Source organism: Triticum aestivum, chromosome 3A, assembly GCF_018294505.1.
Source record: "Triticum aestivum cultivar Chinese Spring chromosome 3A, IWGSC CS RefSeq v2.1, whole genome shotgun sequence".
Lineage (NCBI taxonomy): Eukaryota > Viridiplantae > Streptophyta > Magnoliopsida > Poales > Poaceae > Triticum > Triticum aestivum.
The window spans coordinates 719,736,258-719,759,022 of record NC_057800.1 but is presented as its reverse complement, the minus strand read 5'-3'; the positions used below and the strand labels follow the sequence as shown (position 1 = coordinate 719,759,022).

At 38.2% G+C, this 22,765-nt stretch overlaps 1 long non-coding RNA gene across 1 annotated transcript; it reads right to left on the bottom strand.

Annotated features, from left to right (window-relative positions):
* Window positions 1–7,860: 7,860 nt before the first annotated feature.
* LOC123059415 (uncharacterized) lies at window positions 7,861–13,788 on the bottom strand. The gene is made up of 4 exons (XR_006427439.1): window positions 12,910–13,788; window positions 12,460–12,536; window positions 8,033–8,121; window positions 7,861–7,935 (listed from the first exon to the last, which is right to left on the bottom strand). It is a non-coding gene; the product is annotated as an uncharacterized lncRNA (long non-coding RNA).
* Between the last annotated feature and the right edge of the window lie 8,977 nt (window positions 13,789–22,765).

Below are 22,765 nucleotides of genomic sequence, written 5' to 3'. Positions count from 1 at the left end.
ATGATAAGGCTTCTTTCAGCATCGATCAGCCCGACGCTGATGGTAACATTGATGAGATCAAGAGGTACATTGACACTAGGTGGGTCACACCTCCGGAGGCTATGTGGAGGATATTTGTCTTCCCACTTTGCGCCAATTACCCGCCTGTCTTGCAGTTGCCCCTTCATCTCCCTAATATGCACAGGGTTGCGTTCAATGCGCAGGCTAACTTGAAGAATGTTGTAGCCTCCGAAAATGCTTCAAAATCCATGTTAACGGAGTATTTCAAGGCTAACCTGGAACACCCTTGGGCTAGGCATATATTGTACAAGGATTTTCCCGGAAGCTTTACGTGGCAGAAGAAAAATAAGTATTGGAAGCCGCGGGTCGAGCGTTTTCAAATTGGGCGCATAGTGTCTGCCAATCCTGCCGAGGGGGAGCGATACTACCTGCGGGTGTTGCTTAACCATGTTACGGGCAAAACATCCTTCGACGACTTGCTCACCGTGGATGGCGTGCTATGTGGGAGCTTTAGAGAGGCTGCTGAAAGGTTGGGACTCATCGAGGCAGACAACACGCTCGACGACTTTCTTAATGAGGCTGAGCAGTGGGCGATGCCATGTTCACTTAGGAGGCTATTCGCAACCATCTTGGTTCACTGCGAGCCAGGCGATGTGCGTGGATTATGGGATCGGCACTTCGAGGCTATGTCAGATGACTATCGTCGATCACGCACGTCCACTGACGAGGTGGAGCAGATGGTGTTGCTTGACATTAGGGGAATGTTGCAGTCAATGGGTAAAGACATTGTTGATTTCGCTCTTCCAAACATAGATGATGCGTTTGACCCTACAGAGGGCGAGGCAAGAGAGGTTATCGAGGAATCAACCGTTGAGTTTGACATGGATGACACAAAATTGGCATCTTCACTCAACATGGAGCAGAGGGCCGCATACGATGAGATACTAGGGGCTGTTGAACGCGGTGATGGGGGTGTTTTCTTTGTTGATGGCCCTGGAGGTACAGGTAAGACCTTCCTATATAGGGCGATGCTTGCCAAGGTGAGAAGTCAGAGCAAGATTGGTATTGCTACCACGACGTCCGGCATCGCCGCTTCTATCATGCCTGGCAGCAGGACTGCCCACTCCAGGTTCAAGATCCCATTGAGTTGCGAGGATGGAGCATCGTGCAGCTTCACCAAGCAGAGTGGGACCGCCAAGCTGCTACGGATGGCCTCCTTGATCATATGGGACGAGGCCAGCATGACAAAGTGACAAGCGGTTGAGGCATTGGATAATAGCATGCGCGACATAATGGGAATACGCGGCCGACCCTTTGGAGGAAAGACTGTTGTTTTTGGCGGGGACTTTAGGCAGGTTCTTCCGGTCGTCAGAAGGGGGTCGCGGCGCCAGATAATTGATGCAACCCTCCGAAGCTCTCATCTATGGAAGGGCATGCGTCAGCTTCGGCTCATCACCAACATGAGGGCTCATAATGACACGTGGTTTGCCGATTACTTGCTAAGGGTCGGCAATGGCACTGAGGAAGTTGATGATCAAGGCAGCATAGTACTCCCTGAAGATATTTGTCTGCTGTCTACAGGCGAGGTTGACGACCTGGATAAGCTTATTGAGCATGTATCTCCGAGTCTAGAGGACAACATGGCTGATTCGAGTTACATGACATCTCGAGCAATCCTTTCCACAACTAACGACAATGTAGACAAAATAAACATCCGCATGATAGAGCGTTTTCATGGAGATGAAGTAATCTACCATAGTTTTGATAGTGCGGAGGATGACCCATATGGGTACTATGCTCAGGAGTTTCTTAATGGATTGACTCCTAACGGGCTTCCTCCGCATGCTCTAAAACTAAAGCTGAACTGCCCTGTGATACTTCTAAGGAACATTGATCCAGCTAATGGGCTTTGTAATGGCACTAGGCTTGTTGTTAGAGGTTTTAAGAGGAACACCATTGATGCAGAAATCGTGATTGGACAACACGCTGGCAGGAGGGTCTTCCTTCCTCGAATACCTCTCTGCCCATCTGAAAATGATATGTTTCCGTTCAAGTTTAAGAGAAAACAATTTCCTATAAGGCTTAGCTTTGCTATGACCATTAACAAGGCTCAAGGGCAGACCATCCCGATTATTGGTGTCTACCTACCCAATCCCGTGTTCTCACATGGTCAGCTCTATGTTGCTTTGTCTCGAGCCACCACGAAGAGAAACATAAAGATACTCATTCAGAAGGAGAAGCCGAAGGAGAAGACCAACAAGCATAAGGACAATCCAAAAAAGCGTAAAAGAACTAGCGTGTCCTTACTGACCTCGATGAAGAACATCGTCTACAAGGAAGTCCTTACAGGTTGAAGACCCGTTAATATCAAGGCAGGTTTTGTAATGACAAAGCAATTACTCATGCGATTGTCTAGACATGATGTAATTTGTTTTTCTACATGTATTTTTTAATATGTTATTTTGATAGCTGGAGGTATATCCGATCATCGCAAGATACGCACTGCAGTTCAATAATCAGCCGTCATATTGTCACCATCATCGCTGTTATGTTTTTTCTACTATTGTTGTTTTTATGTCAGTGTACATGTCACATAGCGTACTATTTAGTGTGTTAGCTGTAATCCAGATTTAATGATTGGCCTGCTAAATTCATTGCACATGCAAAGGGTCTTTTTTAATTAAGGCAAGTTATCATACCTGTTCTTATTTATTTTGGTTATTTGATACTATGCTTGACTGTAAATTTACATATTATTCTGATATGTCACAACTAAAAGATTCAGAACGGTTTGAATTATAAGACCAACACACGAATAAGGGAAGTTTGTCCAACTTTTGAAATTATATTTTGCATATGTACTTTCAATAATTAATAAAGTGCGTGTAATCCCATTTTCTAATAAGTTTAAATACCCATTAGACTCTGTAGTTTGTGGCAATGCAAATGTCTGTTTGCTGAAGTGTGCAATTTTCGTCAAAAGTTATATTACCAGTACTTTCACCCAGCTATACTAATTAACTAACATTTCAATTCAAGTTACATATTATTCTTTTCCATTCCATTGGTTCATTTACGTTTATGAGTTTACTATTGACGAGACAGAAACAGTTCTAAACTGTATTTTTGTACAAGGCTGCATTAATCTTGGACCTGACGAGGATTGCTTCAGGGAGCAAGCATCGTTTCATGGTTTTCTGGTCCATGAGAACTTGTGTTAGGCTGATATCGAGCATCGTGTGATGTGAAGCCTGCGTGGGACAGCAAGGATTCCACGAAGATGGCTGGTTGGTCTGAGGGTGGTTGACTTATAGTTGACCGTGCCATTACTATTTGCTGTGCTGGCATCAAATAATTAAATGCTCATCGAAATGTGTATCCTTTTCTAGCTGCCATGTAATACTAGGAATCTCTTTATAGCTTTTGATGAGAGCATGCACTAGATTTATATGGAGCTCCAAGTTGGTCGAGAAGCTTATTCAAGAGAGGGACAAGAAGCCAGGACCAGCTGACAAGGACGAAGCATAAGCAAATTTACAGTAATGTTGACATGATAGATTGTTTCTTTTATCATCCCGTGTAACCCTTCGGACTTTGAACAATAATAAAGTTTGCTTTTCAGTTCATTTATGGATGCTATGTGTGTCCTAACTATGCTCAATGACAATCTGATTTTCCCTTAATTCTTATTTATAATTCCCTAATTACGCTCTAATTTCTTAAACTAATTATACACGACGATAGCCTGACCAAAAAAACAGCTTAATTTTATAATATAATTTGTCACGCTAACTCTTAGCCGAAAGTCATAATTGCACGCATGCACACTATCTCTCCCGTCTCTCTATTGGCACCTTTATTTGTACCTTCATTTGTCATTTAGACAGTCGTGATGAAAAATAATAAACTGGTTTCTCCCGTTGTGCAATTATATTATTTGATATAGATGATGATTGTAAAGTTATGTGTTAGGCACGATATATCATTTGTCCCATAGCTATGCACGGGCAGATACCTATATCAAAATTTTATATATCATCAAGTTAATGAAAAAATAAATATATTATATTTAATTAATATATTTATGTGAATATAAGAAAGGTTAATAAATATCCATAAAAATGAAAGTATGTTTATCAAAGGCAAGTGATAAATCACATGCGTTTTCATAGGCAAGTGATCATAATTTTAATCGTAGCGAATATCATGGACCGATTTTGTTATGTACGTTTCCTTTATTAATACATCCCGATTTAATAGGTTGCCGAATATTACATATCTGAATATAGATATTTCACCCATGGGGGCCTAGCCAGCCAAAATCGGATTTTCATCACTTTTTCATTTTCCCGCCGCCCACCATGCTTATATAAATAACCCCCGCTGCCCACTAATTGTCTGTACAGCAAAAGTCATCTCCTCCATGACGACCATGGTGATTTCATACGGATCGATCACATCTAAGAGGGTGGTGGCACCGGCGCCAGCTCCTGTCACCAGTACACTCATCTCCCCTCCGATGAACAGGCAAGATATAATAATCTTTTCGTACGTCTATTTGCCATCACTATATAACGGTTTTTTCTATTGAAATCATCACCATTGTTTTGCAACTTGTTCTTTTATCTAAAAAGATGGATCACATGGGATACACTATAACATATTAATAGGCTTGGCCATCAAAACACCTATTGTCGACTTGTTTTCATCTTGTATATTTGTTAAAACCAGATGTAGCAAGCACTAACACAATCACCTGAGTATATTACTATTTTATTAGCATTCATTTATATAGTTCCATAAGTTATTAGATTCATGGTGTGGCTGTAATCTCATTGGGGTTGTTTCTTATAACCACTGGGTACTGCATGTTTTCAAATCCATATTTATCCCATGTGCAATAGTACTGATTGCAAAGAATGCACCTGGACAGAACATGAATAATATGTATAAATTTCACATGATTAGTGTTTGGCCACTAGAATGTTATGCTGCTTGTCTGCTAAATTTTGTGATCCACATGGAAATGCATTTTACCTGATCCTTTTGTTTTTTATACGCACAGGAACATCAATTTTCATCACGTCCAAATGGAACACATTTATCATAATTGCTGGATTATTCAAGCTAGGGTCATGTGGAAGGCTCACATCAAAGAGAATGGAATGGGAAACTTGTACCTTCAGTGCATACTACTCGATCGACATGTAAGAATAGTTTATAGCCCATATATTGTAAATACAATTTTGATATATATGTTTATTTGCTCATTGTTGTTATGTGTCATGATAATATGCTAGGGAACAAAGATGGAAGCGATTGCATACAACAACCAGGCAATCCGTTTCAACATCGTTCTAGAAACCGGTAGGACCTATGATTTCAATCGCGTCGGTTTTAACCCCACAGAAATGCCAGATGGTCATTTCTGGTACCTAGCCATGGACTTTGTCGCCACGCTAAGTTCTACGACCGAGGTTACGATCTCGGTGCAGCAGATAACGTCGACAATTTGCCCACCGTGCTTTCCACAGTTCGCAGAAATATTTGAGCTACAGGACAAAACCATCACGGGTGCATCATTTAGTTTGTTGATTGTGCATATTAGTCCGTACAACTCAGAGTCTCATTGTGATTTAAATTTTGCAGATGTGGTTGCTATCCTTGCCTATGTTGGTCAGATAGAATTTAAGTGGGATGCAATATATAGGCGCCGCGTCCCTTCTCTCGAGATTGGCCTCATGAACTTTCAGTAAGCGCCAATTATAATATGAGTTTATCATGTGCTTATTTATGCAATTCTATTTCTGCAATGATACTCACATTTGTATTTGTTTATGGACGGCAGATAATTTTCTTACGTGTACGTGAAGAACACGTTGGGCCTAACTTCTGGCATTTGCAATGCACTGACAACCTGTTCGAGAAGTTTGCTGTAACTTATATACAGGTAAATCAGAGGCATCGTTGCTTGCAAACTATGAGGGAGAGCACATTCTTCTTCTCTCCCAACATTAATTATGATCATCATTATCTACAAGGTAGGGTATGCGTTCTATTTTTAAGTTGTTTTCAATAGAATTTTTCTGTAATACTATGTCACTACTATATAACACTTATTGTTTTCGTAGATATCCATGAAGCCAGTCCGACGACACTTGATGAAACACGTGCGTACGTCAATCGTGTTGTTCAAGGTAGGAACAATGGACGTCAGAAGTATCATAGCTTCAATTAGATCATCCTTGAGGGTTTTGGATGACTGACTATGTACTGATGCATAATCAAATGTCGCGAATAAATTGCTTCTATAGTTTTGTTATGGATTGAATTGAGAATTATCATTTTGGCATTATGATTAATGTATTACACATATGTATACTTTCATATTACGCAGTGATCAATATTTCGTCTTACGCTGTCGTCTTTCTCCCGTCTCTCCCCCACCATTTCTTTTTTCACACAAGCCAAGAAAGGTAATATCACACGCACGTAGCTGTTAGTTTATTCGAAAAACTGACTTCGTCCTCTTCCCCTCGTGCTATCCCAACACATGCATGATCCTGGTATAACAACACGCGCACCCATGCCTCCGCCGACGCATGTTTGGCCCCAACCGCCCGAGTCCTCTGGTCCATGTTCTCCTTATCTTATCCCTCCTTCGTTTATGCCTAATCGATCCTAACACAATGGTGCGCGCATGACGCACATGTAAAGATTATGTTCCAGTTGGAATATATATATCAAACAATAGTTGCTTCAGTTGTTCATTTACGACTTTTTTTTCTCCTGACTATGAGCATTATAGTTTATTACTTGATATTTAAAGTTTTGCGCGAATAAAAGGCCAATGTTAGGTGTTTCATGCACTATTATATTGTGACAAGACTCAGTATTGTTTTATTTTTTTTATCAAGTAAGCTATACACAATATATCTTCCCCGTTGCCACGCAGAGGCGCCTATGCATTTTATCATGATGGTTACAGTTTTTTTATGGCAACTTGTAAGTATGGAAGGATATGGGCCACTTTCCGATTACATGATAACGATTACTTAAAGTTTTCAATACAATGTAGTATCCAATCTAACGGTGTGGCCTAACATAGTCGGATTTGATTATAAGGAAAGTTATATCCTGTTTTTTTCGATCTGGAAACTGGACGTATATAATATAGACATGCACGGATGGAATGATATGGGGCACCTTCCATCTGCCTTAAGGTACCATGTGTTGTGACACTTAATGCATCCGATGCTGAGAATCAGGCGTAATTAATAGTTTGCTTATTATTTGGCTTTCAAAAACGGAAGTTGCTTCCCCTTGGTTATTATTTGGCTTTGTTGATGGCCCGAAACTATAAATGTGAAGGGATAAGAAGTATAGAAATCTTGGTAAAAAGAATATTCCCTTAAACCCTCCACTAGAAGCCAGGAAGCATCGAACTGGAATCACGAAGAGGTCATAGGCTGGTTTAGATCAGCATCCAAAATGAGGGGAGCTGGAACTATATGGGTTTGAATACTTTTTTTTGTTTTGGATTTATTAAACATTTGTTTTACGATGCATCATATAACTCGAAATATCAGGCCAATTATTACAGTAAAGGCTTGAACTACATAATTGGCAATACGAACTATATATACCTAACACATCAATGCCTACTTGTCAACATCAGCGTTAAAAGAAAAATCACTTGTCGTAAATCTATGGGTGATGGAAAGTATGTACCTTATATTCAAAGCTTATTCAAAGTCAACAATTATTTCCTGCATGCTTTACCTGCAAATTAAAGTGGAGCTTGACCCTATTATCATGTTGTAATGGACTGAAGTTATCATAATGTTGTGGATCTTAATCTTACATGAGAAGGCATCAAGGCTCCCCCTGATTGTCGATTCACCAAGGTTTTGTTGATAAATTAACACACTTACACTGAAAACAGGCATATGTAATACGATATATTAGTATCAAGGAAATCCCATGCTGCCATGAGCACGACGAGTTCAAGAAAGCAGAAAATATGACATACCAGTCGAAATAGCTTCATGCTTAATGTCAATTCATACACATAACAACCAGAACAGATGTGTGTCTAGAAGCTTAGCTTCATAATAAAATCTGTCAAATCAAAACATCAAAAGGTAACTACAATGAATTTATATACAGTAAACCAAAACAGAAAAATAAAAGGCCAAAGCATTATTTTTCAGTAATAAAACAAGTGAACAAACAGTTCATTTTTACTTCACCGTTACAACTTTAATATTTTAATATACAAATCACAGATTGTATATATTGCATTTTTATACGTGAAAAATTTACACATCATAAAACTATTTTGTAACTTAAAGAAATAGTAAAGAAACAAAATTGTTTTAAGCATGTTTGGATCTCTTACATCTTATCTGATTTATTAGCAGACGTACTCTGTTGCAATCCATCGGTCTATATATTAATATGAGTTAATAAAGCCTCATTATTTCATTTGTCTGGGATAGAAAAATAAGATCGTATTAAATCTAGAGATATGATTACCCTAATAATGATATAATGCTTGTACATACAGACGACCACGGGGAGGAGGAAAAGGAAGTTTCTTTTATTTCCCTTTCTGTTGTATTGACAAAACAAGTGTGCTAAAATAATGGAATCAGGAATATATTATCTGATACTGGGACTAAGATCAGATCCGTCCACAAGTAAAAATATTGTATACATGGAAATGAATAACTGCTTTATTTAAACGACGCTGATAATTTGGAAGGGAATATCAACTCTCCAAATTATTAGATGTCACGGTAACAAAATGATAAACTCCATCTGCCTACTATTTAACCACCCACACAAGTTCACATATATCCCATCAGCAATTTCCGATCGAGAACTAAAGAACTAATAATTTTCTATCCAATGGAGGTGATCATTGGGAACGCTGCGCACGCACCCGAAGAGGGTGCGCCTGCCGCCCAGGAGGATGTTCCCGGTCCCCAGGAGGATGTGCCTGCGCCCATGGATCTTTTGCCCCCACCAATGCACGCCGTGGAAGATGCACTCCAATACATATTTCACAGTATCATGGGCATTCGAGACGAAGATACATTAAAGTAACTTGTCTTATTATACATTATTTTGCTATATACCAATCTTGTTTGAACACCCTTTTACACAGCAAGGAAAGTTAGCTAAATGGGCAATCCTAAAATATTCATAGGTACATGTCTACGTTTTTTTAGTTGGATCCGACGTTACATGAACTATGTCATGCAAAGCCCATGAAAACAGATTATAGATTCGATACGTGTAGATACGTCTAGGTGAGGACAATCTGACCTCGTGCAATGTCATGAATTCGGTTTATAGGTTAGTATAGACAAAGTTAAACTAGAAGATGACCATTAAGGTCTTTTCCTAAACGTTGTTGGGCATTTTTTTTTCTAGCTCAATATGGATACGAAGCTCCTGGCCGTACCAGATCGACATCACCCTCCGAATGATCCAGGACACCCTTTTTTTCATAAAAAACTTCATCCCAAATGCTTCAACCTTGTTGTACGTAAGCTTACGAGCGCTGAATTAGAGAGGACCGCAGGCACCAACTGGGTTGGGAGCAAACATTATTTCGACTTGCAGTTTCATTCTCAGTCACAGGCCCTGAGGTACTCCTGGATGACTCTAGAAGAGCGTATCACGATGCTGATTAACTATGTTGTGGTCCAGCCTCTTCCTAAATATGATGTGTTCAAGTCTATAATTGTAAGACACGCTCTTTCTTAAGGTTAATTTTACTTATTATAATTGCAATTGACATGTGTCGACCTGCCACAGTATCTACTACCGTTGAAACTTTCGGATTCGTCGTACGGGTTACTTGTAGTCAACCGGCTGAGGAGGAGGGTTGTCGTGATGGATCCATCCTTCAACACGTTTGATCCTGAAGATAGCACACATAACATTTTGATGAGGAAGGAAATCACACTGCTGAAGGAAGAACTCAACACTGTGTTGCAGACTAGGATCGCTGATTGGAACACACAATTAATGGATTGGGAAGAAGAGTCCATGTCCTGTTCTGCTCGTCGGTAATCTACTAAATAGTTCGCATACATAAGATGCAGACCATTATAATGTTTAATATTTTTTTTGACGCAGCAAACACTCCGGCTTCTTTGTGCTACAGGAGATGGCCCACCAGATTGGTCGTTTACGTAGCATGGGCTGGATGAACACTACCGTAAGTACTTAAATTATGAGTTGATGTTTGCTAATTATTATCCAACCAGTTTATTAAATGGTTGAGTTTTTGCGCCTTTCCTAGGATCCAATTCAGCTCAGACAGCATGTTACGGTCCAGATGTTAATGTTCAAAGACAATGAAGTTGCTGCAAACATCCCGCCAGAGATTAGAGCGGCTCTGAGGGTTGTAAGCAATTGAAGATGGACTGATGCATGCAGATATGCCAATAATATTTTTCTATAATTCAGATCTGTTTTGCATCGATTTGACAATTATTATTATTTGATATGAATACTTAGATAATAACTGTATGGGGTCTTCTATAGACGTATGTTCACAAATTTTAGGATTTTTTGGTATTATCAAAGTATTCAAACTTTATGGTGTTTTGGTATTATTGAAGTTTGGTTTTATTACCATATTGTTGGATTATTAATTGATTTTGTTGCAACGTCCTGAATGAATCATTCGGTTGTTTGCCATGAATGAGCCGTTAGCCCCATCTGTGCAAGCTGTACATGGGTAATACTGCTTGACGCTATATGAGATGAGTCGCTAGGGTTTAATGTTTTTCCTAAACTAGGCAAATGCATGTGTGTGCACAGGATATTTACATCCTTCGGCAGCAGCATTGCGCCTCGAATTGTGTTAATATCTATACTACTCTTAACCAAATGAACATTTTCTTTTCTATGACCACCCCATTATGTGTACCAAGATTAATTTGGTCCACCAGATTATCTAACAGCCTAAAATGGAGGTTATGATTGCACGTAGCATTTAACTGACGGACTATACTCTGCCGAGCGGACGAATATTCCCCCCTCGTGCCACGCTCCATTCACGAAAAATTCTGCCGATATCCCCGTGCCCCTCTCCCTCACGTAGCTCTGTCCCTCAAAACCCCCACTGGTTTCCAGCGCCTCCAACCACAGCTAACTCTCGCCCCCAGCTCTCAGGTCGCCTACGGCAAAACGAAGAAGGATGTGGAGGCGGACGTGGGTTAGATATAGTTCATGCGTGTCTTATGTATGCGATCGGTCGTTGATGGGGCGGGGGTGACGCATCAGGAGTTATCCATCTTCCTCCATTATCCTATACCACTCGATTGCCGGTACCATGCGCCTCTACCTAGCCCTTTGCTGTTACCTCTGCCATGATAAGAATTTAAGATGTGCATGAATACTGTAAGGAATAAGATAACGAGCAAGAAGCCGATGTAGTGGATTCGGCATTTGGGTCGAGAGTAGGTCTTAGCCATGCTTCATGGTGCATGTGAAGATAAATTCAGCCACTGCCTCTGACAGGCTTTGTTCCGTCGGCAGCGCGGTGAGATAGTAAATGGCAGGAGCGCGCGGTCGGCCTGCTGTACGCTTACGGTGCCTTGGTGTGCAGGGGCACGACTGCGCCCGAGTATGGAGAGTGGTTTCCTTTAATGGCTTGAAGCAGGCGTATTGTCTTGGTGCCGGCTTTGATCTGCCCTGCTCAGGGAGGATTAGAGGGGTTGGCGGCTTTAGCGCTGGGAAGAGGAAGCTGGTTGTGCTTTCTCTTGTGTTTCAGAGAATATACTGTGCAACCTGTACTAATCCTCTGTGTCTTCCTGCTAATTCCTCTGTCTATGAAAGTTAATTCCTGACTACTTGTGTGCACCGATCGAAATAACGATAGCAAGGAAAACTAGGTATATGTGGGACCATGATTAAACTCGATCTTTTTGTCTCCCTCACAAGTCTCAGTTTGGTTTGTACACCATATATGTTGTAGCTAATGTTGATGTGTAGTGATTTATCATCCATTTGATTGAAAGTTCAGGTGGTCTTGGGGACCTCTATGTGGCAGAAGATAGAGAGTTGGTGCCTTTTTGTTGCAAAATTTTATAGCTTTCTAGGTAGTTCTCAACTTGATGCAATATTAAGTTGTTGTATGTGGTCCTAGGCTCACAACAAATGTTGAATTATAGCAGTGAATGCAAGTTTTATTCCATGTATAGTACGTAGCAGAAGTATAGCTTACTGTACTTGTATAATTACTACAACTCCCACATTAACGCACGGGCAGCCCTAAATAGTAAAGTCCATACACGATATTGCAAAAGTTCCATAAAGTCATGAATTATATTTGGCAAAAATAACTATATGTACTTATCATGTCAATGCCTACTGATCAACATCAGCGCTAAAATAATTAGTTGATTTCATGCATCCAGAATTAGTATTGGTTACCTTTGGCATTGGGAAACCATGGAGAAACTCGAATTGAAAGAATTCATCGAACTTGTGTGGTCTCTCAGATATTACAACTGCAAAAAGTAAATTGAGACTGTACATTACTACCATAATATGGAATGAAGTATTAGTACAAACTGTTAAATCATACAAAAGTATCTAAGCAGGAAAATGATTATTGTGCATGGCGTGAATTTATTTTTGCTGTAGCTAAACTTTGGCATGCAAGCAATGAAAATCTTTTTATTTAATTATTACAATAATTTAATTATTTAGTAAGATATGATTTTTACATCTTTTATTATTTATTAACAGGTGTGCATTTGATGGAAAAAGGAAACAGATCTGCACCATCAACAATGGTATATATGGTAGAAAACAAGGTTATATATGGTATAACTATATTCAGCCATGATCTGCTACCCAGTTATTCTCCGCATGTCCTACCTATATATGTTAACCTTGTCTGCCATCCGTCCTCCCCCTCCTTGCTGTTCGTTCGGCCATCACAACAGCAGACCTGGAGGAAAATTACCCAAGGAGTACCTTGTGTAAGCAAGGACCATCTAGAAGGCGAGTTCCTCTAGGTACGAACAATTCTGGATCTTTATCTTCTCTAAAATTGTAATAGTTGTTATATTAGTATGTTTTATCTTGCATTTTCTGTATGTTCACCTTCAAAATTATAGCATGGATTCATAACACGTGATTTTCTGAAGCACATTTTATATCAATAAAAGCATGCATGCAATTCTTAACATGGCAGACAACAAACAAATAAACAAACACTTATGAAAATCTTGAAATTATGACTGTCAGGATAATAAGTCCTTTCATGTAATAAAATCCCTGTGCGTTGCACCGGGTCTACAAAATGTAAATCTATGCTTACACAGTTCGAAAAAACTACGAACAATCATCATTGCAATCAGTCAAACATCCATATCAGAACAAATAATTCAAACATTTTTGGTTAAAAATATTTGTCAAATATGTAGTATCTTTTAAGTTTGTAAATCCCGTACCATTCATAGGAAACATACACATGGATATGCTCTAACTGGATTTTCCACATGGCAAGTTGAAGTAATTTTTGTTGTATCAAAATTAATAAGTCAAATTAAATTGATGGTCATGGTTGAGTGGCAATTAGTGTCAGTGTTGGCAGGCAATTATACAACTAACCATCGAGAAACGAAATTGCTACTTAAATTCATTGCTGGTTAGAATAATAGATCCATTATATAGTTTACAGAAGCTTTTAGAGATGAAGACTCATCTTAGTATAGTCGTAGGTCCGGCCGGTGACAGCGTTGGGGACTTGGTGACGACCTGGCAAACCACGCCATGCCTGGTAAACACTGCAACATATCAATTTCCTATGTGTGAACTAATCCATAACTACCTTAATTAAAGTAGTAGTTGCTTAGCTCAAAAACTAAAAAACATTTTCCATACCCCACAATAGTTCCATCTACAAATAAACAACCAAACATCCATTGACAACCACAGTGCTAACAAGTATCAAAATGCGCACACCTCATAGAAGATCATATTTATGCTATAAATATATATGATTGAGTGGAATAGTTAAGAGCTCGTGAAAAAGGAATACTGAACATTCCAGTTTTGTATTTGATGAGCAATATGGCATGTGATGAGCAATAACAGCATACCTAGAGCTCTCGTTCTTTCTCAGTTTTACATATTGCCTGGACCTATCCAGTATATATGTATTGTACTGCCACCACCAGTTATATATTGGCTACTTCCTAAAAAAATATTTGTTAGTGTTGGTTCACTAATAACATGTATGGCAAGGTGTTTTCATGCATCCAGTATTAGTATTGGTTACCTTTGGCATTGGGAAATCATGTAAAATATGGAATTGAGATCATTCATCGAACTTGTGTGATCTCTCATATATTACAACTGCACAAAGTATTTGTAGACTGTACATTACTACAAAAATATGAAATTAAGTAATATTACAAAAATAGCTAAGCAGGAAAAAGATCAGTGTGCATGTCGTGAATTCATTTTTGCTGTAGTTAAACTTGGCATTCAAGCAATTAAAAGTCATTTATTTAAATAATACAAAAATTTAGGTCTTTAGTAAGTTCTGATTTTGTACTATTTTCTAATTTATTCCCAGGTAACCTTTAGTTTGAAAAAGGAAATAGAATTGCACCTTACAGGCATATATGGTAGATAGTTTTTAAGCCATGTTATGCTATCCAGTTATCCTTCGCATGGCCTAACCTTATATGTTAACCTCCTCTGCCATTCCTCGTCCCCCTCCTTGCTTTCCCTTCGGCCATCACAACAGCCAGACCTGGAGGAAAATTTCACAAGGAGAACCTTGTGTAAGCAAACAACATCAAGGAGGTGAGTTCCTCTAGGTATGAACGATTCAGGATCATTAGCTTATCTTAAGGTATAAAAGTTGTTATATTAGGATCAAGTTTGGTTGATGTATAGTATCGAAAGTATGTTTTATCGTTCATTATGCATGCAAATCTGAACACATGATTTTTTGAAGCACATCTTATGGCAATACAAGCATGCATGCTATTATGAACATGGCAGATAACAAACAAATAAACAAGCACATTACAAACCCTGGATACCAGTAAAATTCATTAGTTCCTTTTCTTTGTTCAGTTTGTGGTCTTAAAAAATTTTGACCAAAGAAAAATACGAGAAATTGTGATATGTCTGGAAGTATAATGGAAGAAAGGTGTCTTGTAAATATGGCAGCAAATTATCATATTGATCATGTACATCAATAAATAAATGCATACCAACCAGTTTATCCTATAACTAAATGCATATCAATCATGTACACCAAATAAGAACACTTATCTTCTTTCTGGTATTGCTGAGTATTTGCATTTAGTGAGCATCACTGGTAGGCCTCAAGCGTCCCATAGATGTCCAACATCAGTAGATAAAAACATGCTTAGTCAGATTGATACTCAAAAAATTGCCCTTCGTGCTGAAAAGGCGGGAATATGCTCCATGAGTTAGTGTCGCAATGGGAATAGATAAAAGCTACGGTCAATCCCTAAAAAGTTGTTCCTTTATGTTCGCAAGCAAGTCCTCTGCATTGGGCAACTATAGGTCGCATTATCAAAAGTCACAGATATAGAAGTAAAGGTGTGGATCGACGACACGGAGTGCCCAAGCAAAAATAGTGCAATGAATATATTACACACATAGATTTTTAATTCTTTTTGTTAGTAGACAACATTCCATATTCTAGATAATAAACCATATATGTAACTAATTCACACACTTTACTGTTGTGTGTGCACCATATAACCTTGTGTATGTTGACCGTATAGCATTGTGTATGTTCACCATATAAGACGCAAGAAGCCGACAAGAAAACTAGCCACACCTAAATAACTGAGGTACAAAACTTAAACTGCAGCTAGCCGCATGCATGTTTCACACTAAGCTGATGCTTTTGCTACATACCTCATTAAAAGTGCATGTAAACCCCCTTGTTGCTATGTCTGTCAATACTTAGATGTAAGGGTCTATTGCTATGTTCAGTTAGACTTAATGCAATTGTATCTTAATTTGATTTCAAGCTTGGAGCTATTTTTTTAATCAAACCTCCAAATTATGCAGAATAAAGAGTCTGATCAAGTAACTAAACTGTCCTAAATACTTAGCAAAGTTGGCCAGTTCGCATCTGTAGGATCATAAATTATAAAAATAGTAAGAAAATAGAATAAAATACTAAACAAGATTAAAACATGCATGTCCCCAAGACAAGAAAATGGAAGGTATTACGTAGTTACACTGCATGACCGAGATTGTATCTACCAGGGGAGTATTTGTAGTAGCTTGGGTAATCGTCAGAAGAGTTGACCATGCGCAAGCAATCTGAAAACACTTCTCGATCGATTGATAGTCTCAAATCCATCTCTCTTCTCCTAAAGCTAACGTAGTAGCAGTACACGCTCAAGTAGCTAGCCCTAAATTACAGCAAACCGCGGACCTCCGGCCATTAGAGGGGACGGGGGAGGGGGGAGGGTCCGTTTGTTTCACCTTGCCGCGGAAGTGGGTGTGGGGGAAGGGGGGCGGTGGTTTGGTTGCGGAAGACGGTGGAGTGGTAGACGATGAATACCACACGCTGCACCACCGTGACTGCACCTCGTCATGGTGCTTCTTGCCGGCGATGAAGACGACTGGCTGCACCACCGTGGCCCGTGCGTATGCCGTAAGGGAGCCGCCTCGAAACAGAAGGCAAGGTGGAGATCAGGCAAGGGAATCCACAAATGGAAGAAGTAGATGAGGAATGGGTTCGAACCAGCGTACCGTAGTTTCTGCCGTTGCAGATCGAAGCAGCAGCAACGAATCTTGAAATCTCCCCGCGCGTCGGCCCACCTCCCCGCTTCGGATCGACCTTGAAATCGCCGGAAACCAGCAAGGCCGCGGATCTGGACCGACCACGACCGGATCCAGCAGCCGCGCATGCGCGATGAAGCTCGTTGCGTGCGTCCCCTCCGCCGCACACGGCTCGCCGGAGACGCATCTGTCGCTGGGCGGAGTCTTGGTCATTGCGGGAAAGGCGACGTGCGCGGTGATGCGTCGGGGGGAGGTGAGAGGGCGATAGGTGGCGACTGAGTGGAGAGGAGAGGTGAGTGGAGAAGGTAGGAGAGGGCCTGATGCGGCGTTCGCCGGGCGGAGCCGCGCGGCCGCCAGCCCGTACGTGGACGCACGCGGCGTCGCGGCGGCGGATGGGAAGTGGGGCGAGGGGGGAGTGAGTGGAGGGGAGAGGAGCGAGTGGAGGGGAGAGGAGCGAGTGACTGGATAAGGGAGGCGGCGGGGTAGGTGGAGAGGCGGGGAGGTGGGCCGACGCGCGGGGAGGTGGAAATTCGGGCGCACCACGGGAGGTGGGTCGTCGCAAGGGGGGCTGGGCCACGTAAAGGTTTCGTCCCGAATGGGCCGGCTTTTTTTCTTTTCTGATTCATCACTTTTTTTCTCTTTTGAAAACCTAACCGAAAAAACTTTGAATTTCAATATAACTTATTGGAAACAAGAATATTTTTTAAAACAGTGAGCAAATATGAAAATAGCGAACAATTTGTTCAAACACGATCATGTTTTAAATTTTGAGAATAAAATTTAAAACAAATAATAATTTTGTCAAATTTAGTCAAATTTGGCAAATCGAAAAGTTTTTCAAACTTTGAAGTTTATTGGAAAATGATATCCATTTAAAAAAAACCCGAACAAATTTGGAAGCCTGAACAGTTCTTTACAAACGCAAACATTTTTTGAATATTGAGAACAAACTTTGAAAATCATAACCTTTTTTAAAAATCCAGAATATTTTCATAAACGTGAACAATTTTTTAAAATATGAACATTGTATTAATTTTGATAACTAATTCCAATAAACAATAACTTTTTTGAAAATCCAGTTGAAAAGTCAGAACATTTATTGGTAAATCCATAAAAAATTTCTAAAAAGCAAACACATTTTTCGAATCTGACGAACAAATTCTGAAAATAGCTAATTTATATTAAAAATATATATCAGTTTTCTTTAAAAAGCAATAACACTTTCATATTTTGAATAAAATATTATGAAATATGCAAACATATTCTGGAAATCAAGAACATTTATGTAAAAAGCAAAAAGCTTTTTCAAATGTCATGAACATTTTTTAAAACTTGTGAACATGTTTATATAAACATGTGGTATGACATTTATTTAAATAACATATATTTCTAATAATATCAAATAGGTTATCTTTTTTGCATACAAATAAGTTGTTTTACAATCATTTTTATATTTATTATATATTACATATAATAATATGATGAAGTAGGGAATATCATTTATATTTCATCATGGTATACTTATTATTAATGTTGGGATGATTTTTGTTGTAATTATTTTTTTACCTCACAAAATGATATTAAACAAAAACAATGTAATTATGTATTTGTAATTAAACATAATTGTATATATATAAACATGGTTCAAAAAAATAAATATTTTTATGCTTGTTACATATATTAAGGGTATCACAACAAAATCATATAAAAAACAAATATACTTTGTTAATTTTGGGTTGTTTGTTTTAGTTTTTGTTTGTCAATTTTCCATAGCCCATCATTTTATTTAAAATAGTTTATATGATTTCAAACGCCTTCTAACTTAAATGAACATTATAGTTTGTTGTTTTCCCCGAATTGTTCTATTTGTGAAATGATTTAAGCAACATATTTTTATAATATAACCAAATGCTTTTGTTATTATCAGATAAAACAGTTGTTTTAGTTTCAGTTACAGTTCTATTATATATTATATATAGTTTTATAATGCCGTGAAAAATATTTAATATATTTCATCATAGATATAAATTGATGGGTTACGACATACGCACTGAGGCAACGATGACAGATCGCACTGAAACACCGCGAGAAGAGGTGCCTAAAGCTAACCTTACTTTGTATCTATATTCTATGTGATAAAATGAATGATCTATTTATATTCTTGTTTCTTCAGAATATAATATACATGGATATGGACTCTGGAGATGCACGGAAAGAATCCATTGAGGGTTCAGATGCAATATCACGGCAAGGGGTTGAAAACCCACAACATAATCACGTCGATGAGGTTATCTCTCATAATAAACCAAAAAAAGGATGCTAATTTACATGTTATCCCACAAGGTATTTTTAAATATTATTATCAAGAATTTTTGGTGATATTGCCTTTTGTATTCAACAAATTTGGATTTTATTGTTCACTAAGCTAGCTCACTTTTTTTATAAATTTCATAGACTATGTTTGTACCCCTAGAGATATTACAGTCATCGAAACAATCAAGTCTGCCCCTAAGAATACCCAGTTTGTTGACATTGGAGATGCCACTTTTTTTTTACTGACGATTTGGAATGCCTTATAAAAAATGACATGTTCTTACATGACGGTGTAAGACCAATTGCACAAAATTTGTAATTAATTTATTATATATAATATCATAATTTATATATATAATCTAATGGTTGTTTGCAGGTGAAATGCTTACATATATTGCATGCTTGCTCACGAGCATTTACAAAACAGGGCGGGTGAAAAGGTACACATTATTAGCACGTTGTATCGGGCCAGATAAAAGAAGACGAGGAAAGAAACATAGACCCATCAAAATATCGTCGCATTGTGCGTCATGTTAATACTTATCTACAACAAGATATGGTTAGTTTTGTCTCGTAATCCATGCATATAATTATGAATTGTTTTTATTTAGTTCATATGCTTAATGATTTATTAATAACTATATCTAATTTTGACTGTGACTTGTATCTTATTTACACCAGTTATTCATCCCGATTAACATGCCGGGCTACCATTGGTATCTAGCAGTTGCCAACGCCAAAAAACGAGAGATCCAAGTATTGGACTCACTTGGTGAGAATGTCAAACGCAATGACCTTGCTACTACGGTAACTATCTATTTATTTTCTCATCTTAACATTTATTTTGTTTGACTTATCCCTGCCATCTCTCTAGACATATATATATATATATATATATATATATATATATATATATATATATATATATATATATATATATATATATATATGTATGTATGTATGTATGTATGTATGTATATATAAGTTACTAGCGCTCGAGAAATGGCTGAAACTTGCAGAGCATAGTCCGGAGTTTATCAGAGGTCATAAGTGGCCTGATCTCAATGTTACAAAATGGATGGTTGTAGAGCAAATTCATGAGGCAATACAAACTGATGGGTAAGCACTTGTGATAATGGTTTGTTTTTAGATTCATTTGTGTGGCATTCTGAGGCATTATTTTATCATATTATAGCGCATCATGTGGATTGTTTATGCTAAACTATATGGAATACTGGTCATCACATGGACTGTCAGACCAGTTCACGCAGGTATTTCAGTTTTATACATTATCTCAAAAAAAATTATCAAAATATTTTCTAAATTGTTTTCATAATTTATTTGTAGGAGGATATGAAACATTTTCGGCAAAAATTGGCAATTATTTTGCTCGATTCAGATCTTAATAAGCTAAGAGGATGTCCCATGTACCATCAACCTATCAACGAAGAAACTTTAGCTAATTCTGATCTTGAGATCCTGGATAATCCTTCTGACGTGGACGAAGAGAAACGTCCTGCCCCAATCACTATCATTCCCACGGACCAACGTGAAATACTTGTCGGCCTCTGCAACTACATCATGTCGATCAATGATGCTGGGTGTTTGGAGTAAGTATCATGTATCAATATTTAATGTGCGGATGTATATTATTGTTCTTCTTACCATCCAAATTACAGGAAGGTATGGGTCCGGAGCTCCACACCCGATCCCATGAGTTTAACTCTTAAGAAACTTCAGTGCATACTTAACATGGAGCAGCCCATGGACAATGATTGCTTCAACACCGCCGTGCTTATGTTGGCATGTGACGAGGGAGTATTGTTCACAGACCCTCCTATACACTACATGGATCTACGATTTTGTGTAAGTTACCGTAACTCTTCATTCTAGGTGCCATTAGTATCAAAATGTTGAAACAATATGTCTTCTTTTACTTAGTCCATGCTGCTAGAGTCAACACGAGGTCAAAAGTTTTGTGAGAAGGAAACTATCCAGACATTGGCAACATTATTTGATAGCTGGCCTGGGATGGAGACCGACATCTCATCTTGCAATAAGGTAAATAAAATATTATGTCCATTGTTATCATGCTTTGTTTTTGTTTCTAATAGCTCCACTTGTAGATTTATCTTCCCTATGCATCTATCGGCCGATACATATTGTACGTCATCGACAAAGAGGCACGTCGTCTATATATTATGGATCCTATTCAATCATCACAATCGTCAGAGGATAAAAACTTGAGGCATTCACTGAAATTAAAAAGTTTTCAAGGGATTTCAAAGAAGCACTCGAAATAAAGCTTCCTGGGTGGAATTCCGATATATCTAAATGGCATCATTTATTTCCGGCCGGTGTTCCAACGAGTATAGACGGGCAATGAATTCATAACAAGATTATTTACTTTTGTTATCATTATATTATTTATATTATTAATTTCAAGTTTTTCAGGAATGTGTCTGGCTATTTTGTTTTTCATTTTATGCTCTGGTGGAACGGTAAAGAATTGGTCAAGCCGGTTTGCGTGGTGAGTAATGTGGGTTACATGTTTTAAGACTTTCAGCATGAAATTTTCATACTAACTACATTTATTTATTCTGCAGGATGGGTATGAATTGAGGAAGCATTTTTTATTATACTTGCTAAATCATCGTGGGAATGAAGCTAGAGGAAACTTTCCTGATATTGTGAAAGAATTTCTTAAGCGCATCATCTAGATATTAATATTTTTGTAATAGATGTTAAGTTGTAACATCACTTAGTTTGTTACATTGCAATAATGGACTTCAGTTTGTGTTACATGTTAAAAATGTGACAATGTAAAGCAACGTGTAACTCTGGTAAAATATATCAAGAGCCCGTGACAACGCACGGGCATTCTACTAGTATTATAAGTTAATTATGGTGGCATTTATCGTAATCCATCCACATGGTTGATATATCTAGATTTTTCGAATGGATTCTTATGTACAATAGCGCAAACATTGCTACGGATTGTATATGTGTATTGTAGGTCTTGCTATGGATCAGACATGGGAAATCTTTGTGAATCTTTGTGTGATGTTATATAGCATCAGAAAAATGAAAAATGGCATTGACATGTTGATACATATATATATATATATATATATATATATATATATATATATATATATATATATATATATATATAATGTCCTGTAGCACAGATACACAGCGAACTGTCTCAATACAAAGTGAAAAGAAAAAAGAAGTCGCCATGATTCATGAACAAAGTCTGAATGAAAAAAGGAACCACAAACTATCTGAACAAATCAATCTGCTTTGCATATTAACTTGTAACTTCTACAATGGACAATAATATAAACCTGGAGTCATAAAGAATCTAAATAACAAGTAGAAGTATTGCGAAAGAGAAAAACCACTCTCTTGTACTACTAAAGATGGTATATAGACATAGCCATCCATTGGCATGAGGTCATTATTTTGGAGCTCTGCTAACCTGCCAAAAAAAACATATGCAGTGCAAGCTAATATTCACACACTGATATTATCAGTAGTGTGCTTAGGGAACTTTTGCATACTTGTCTTGATAGCAAAGCCATGACTAATGTATCTGATCTATGAAAAGAACACTTGTCACAAG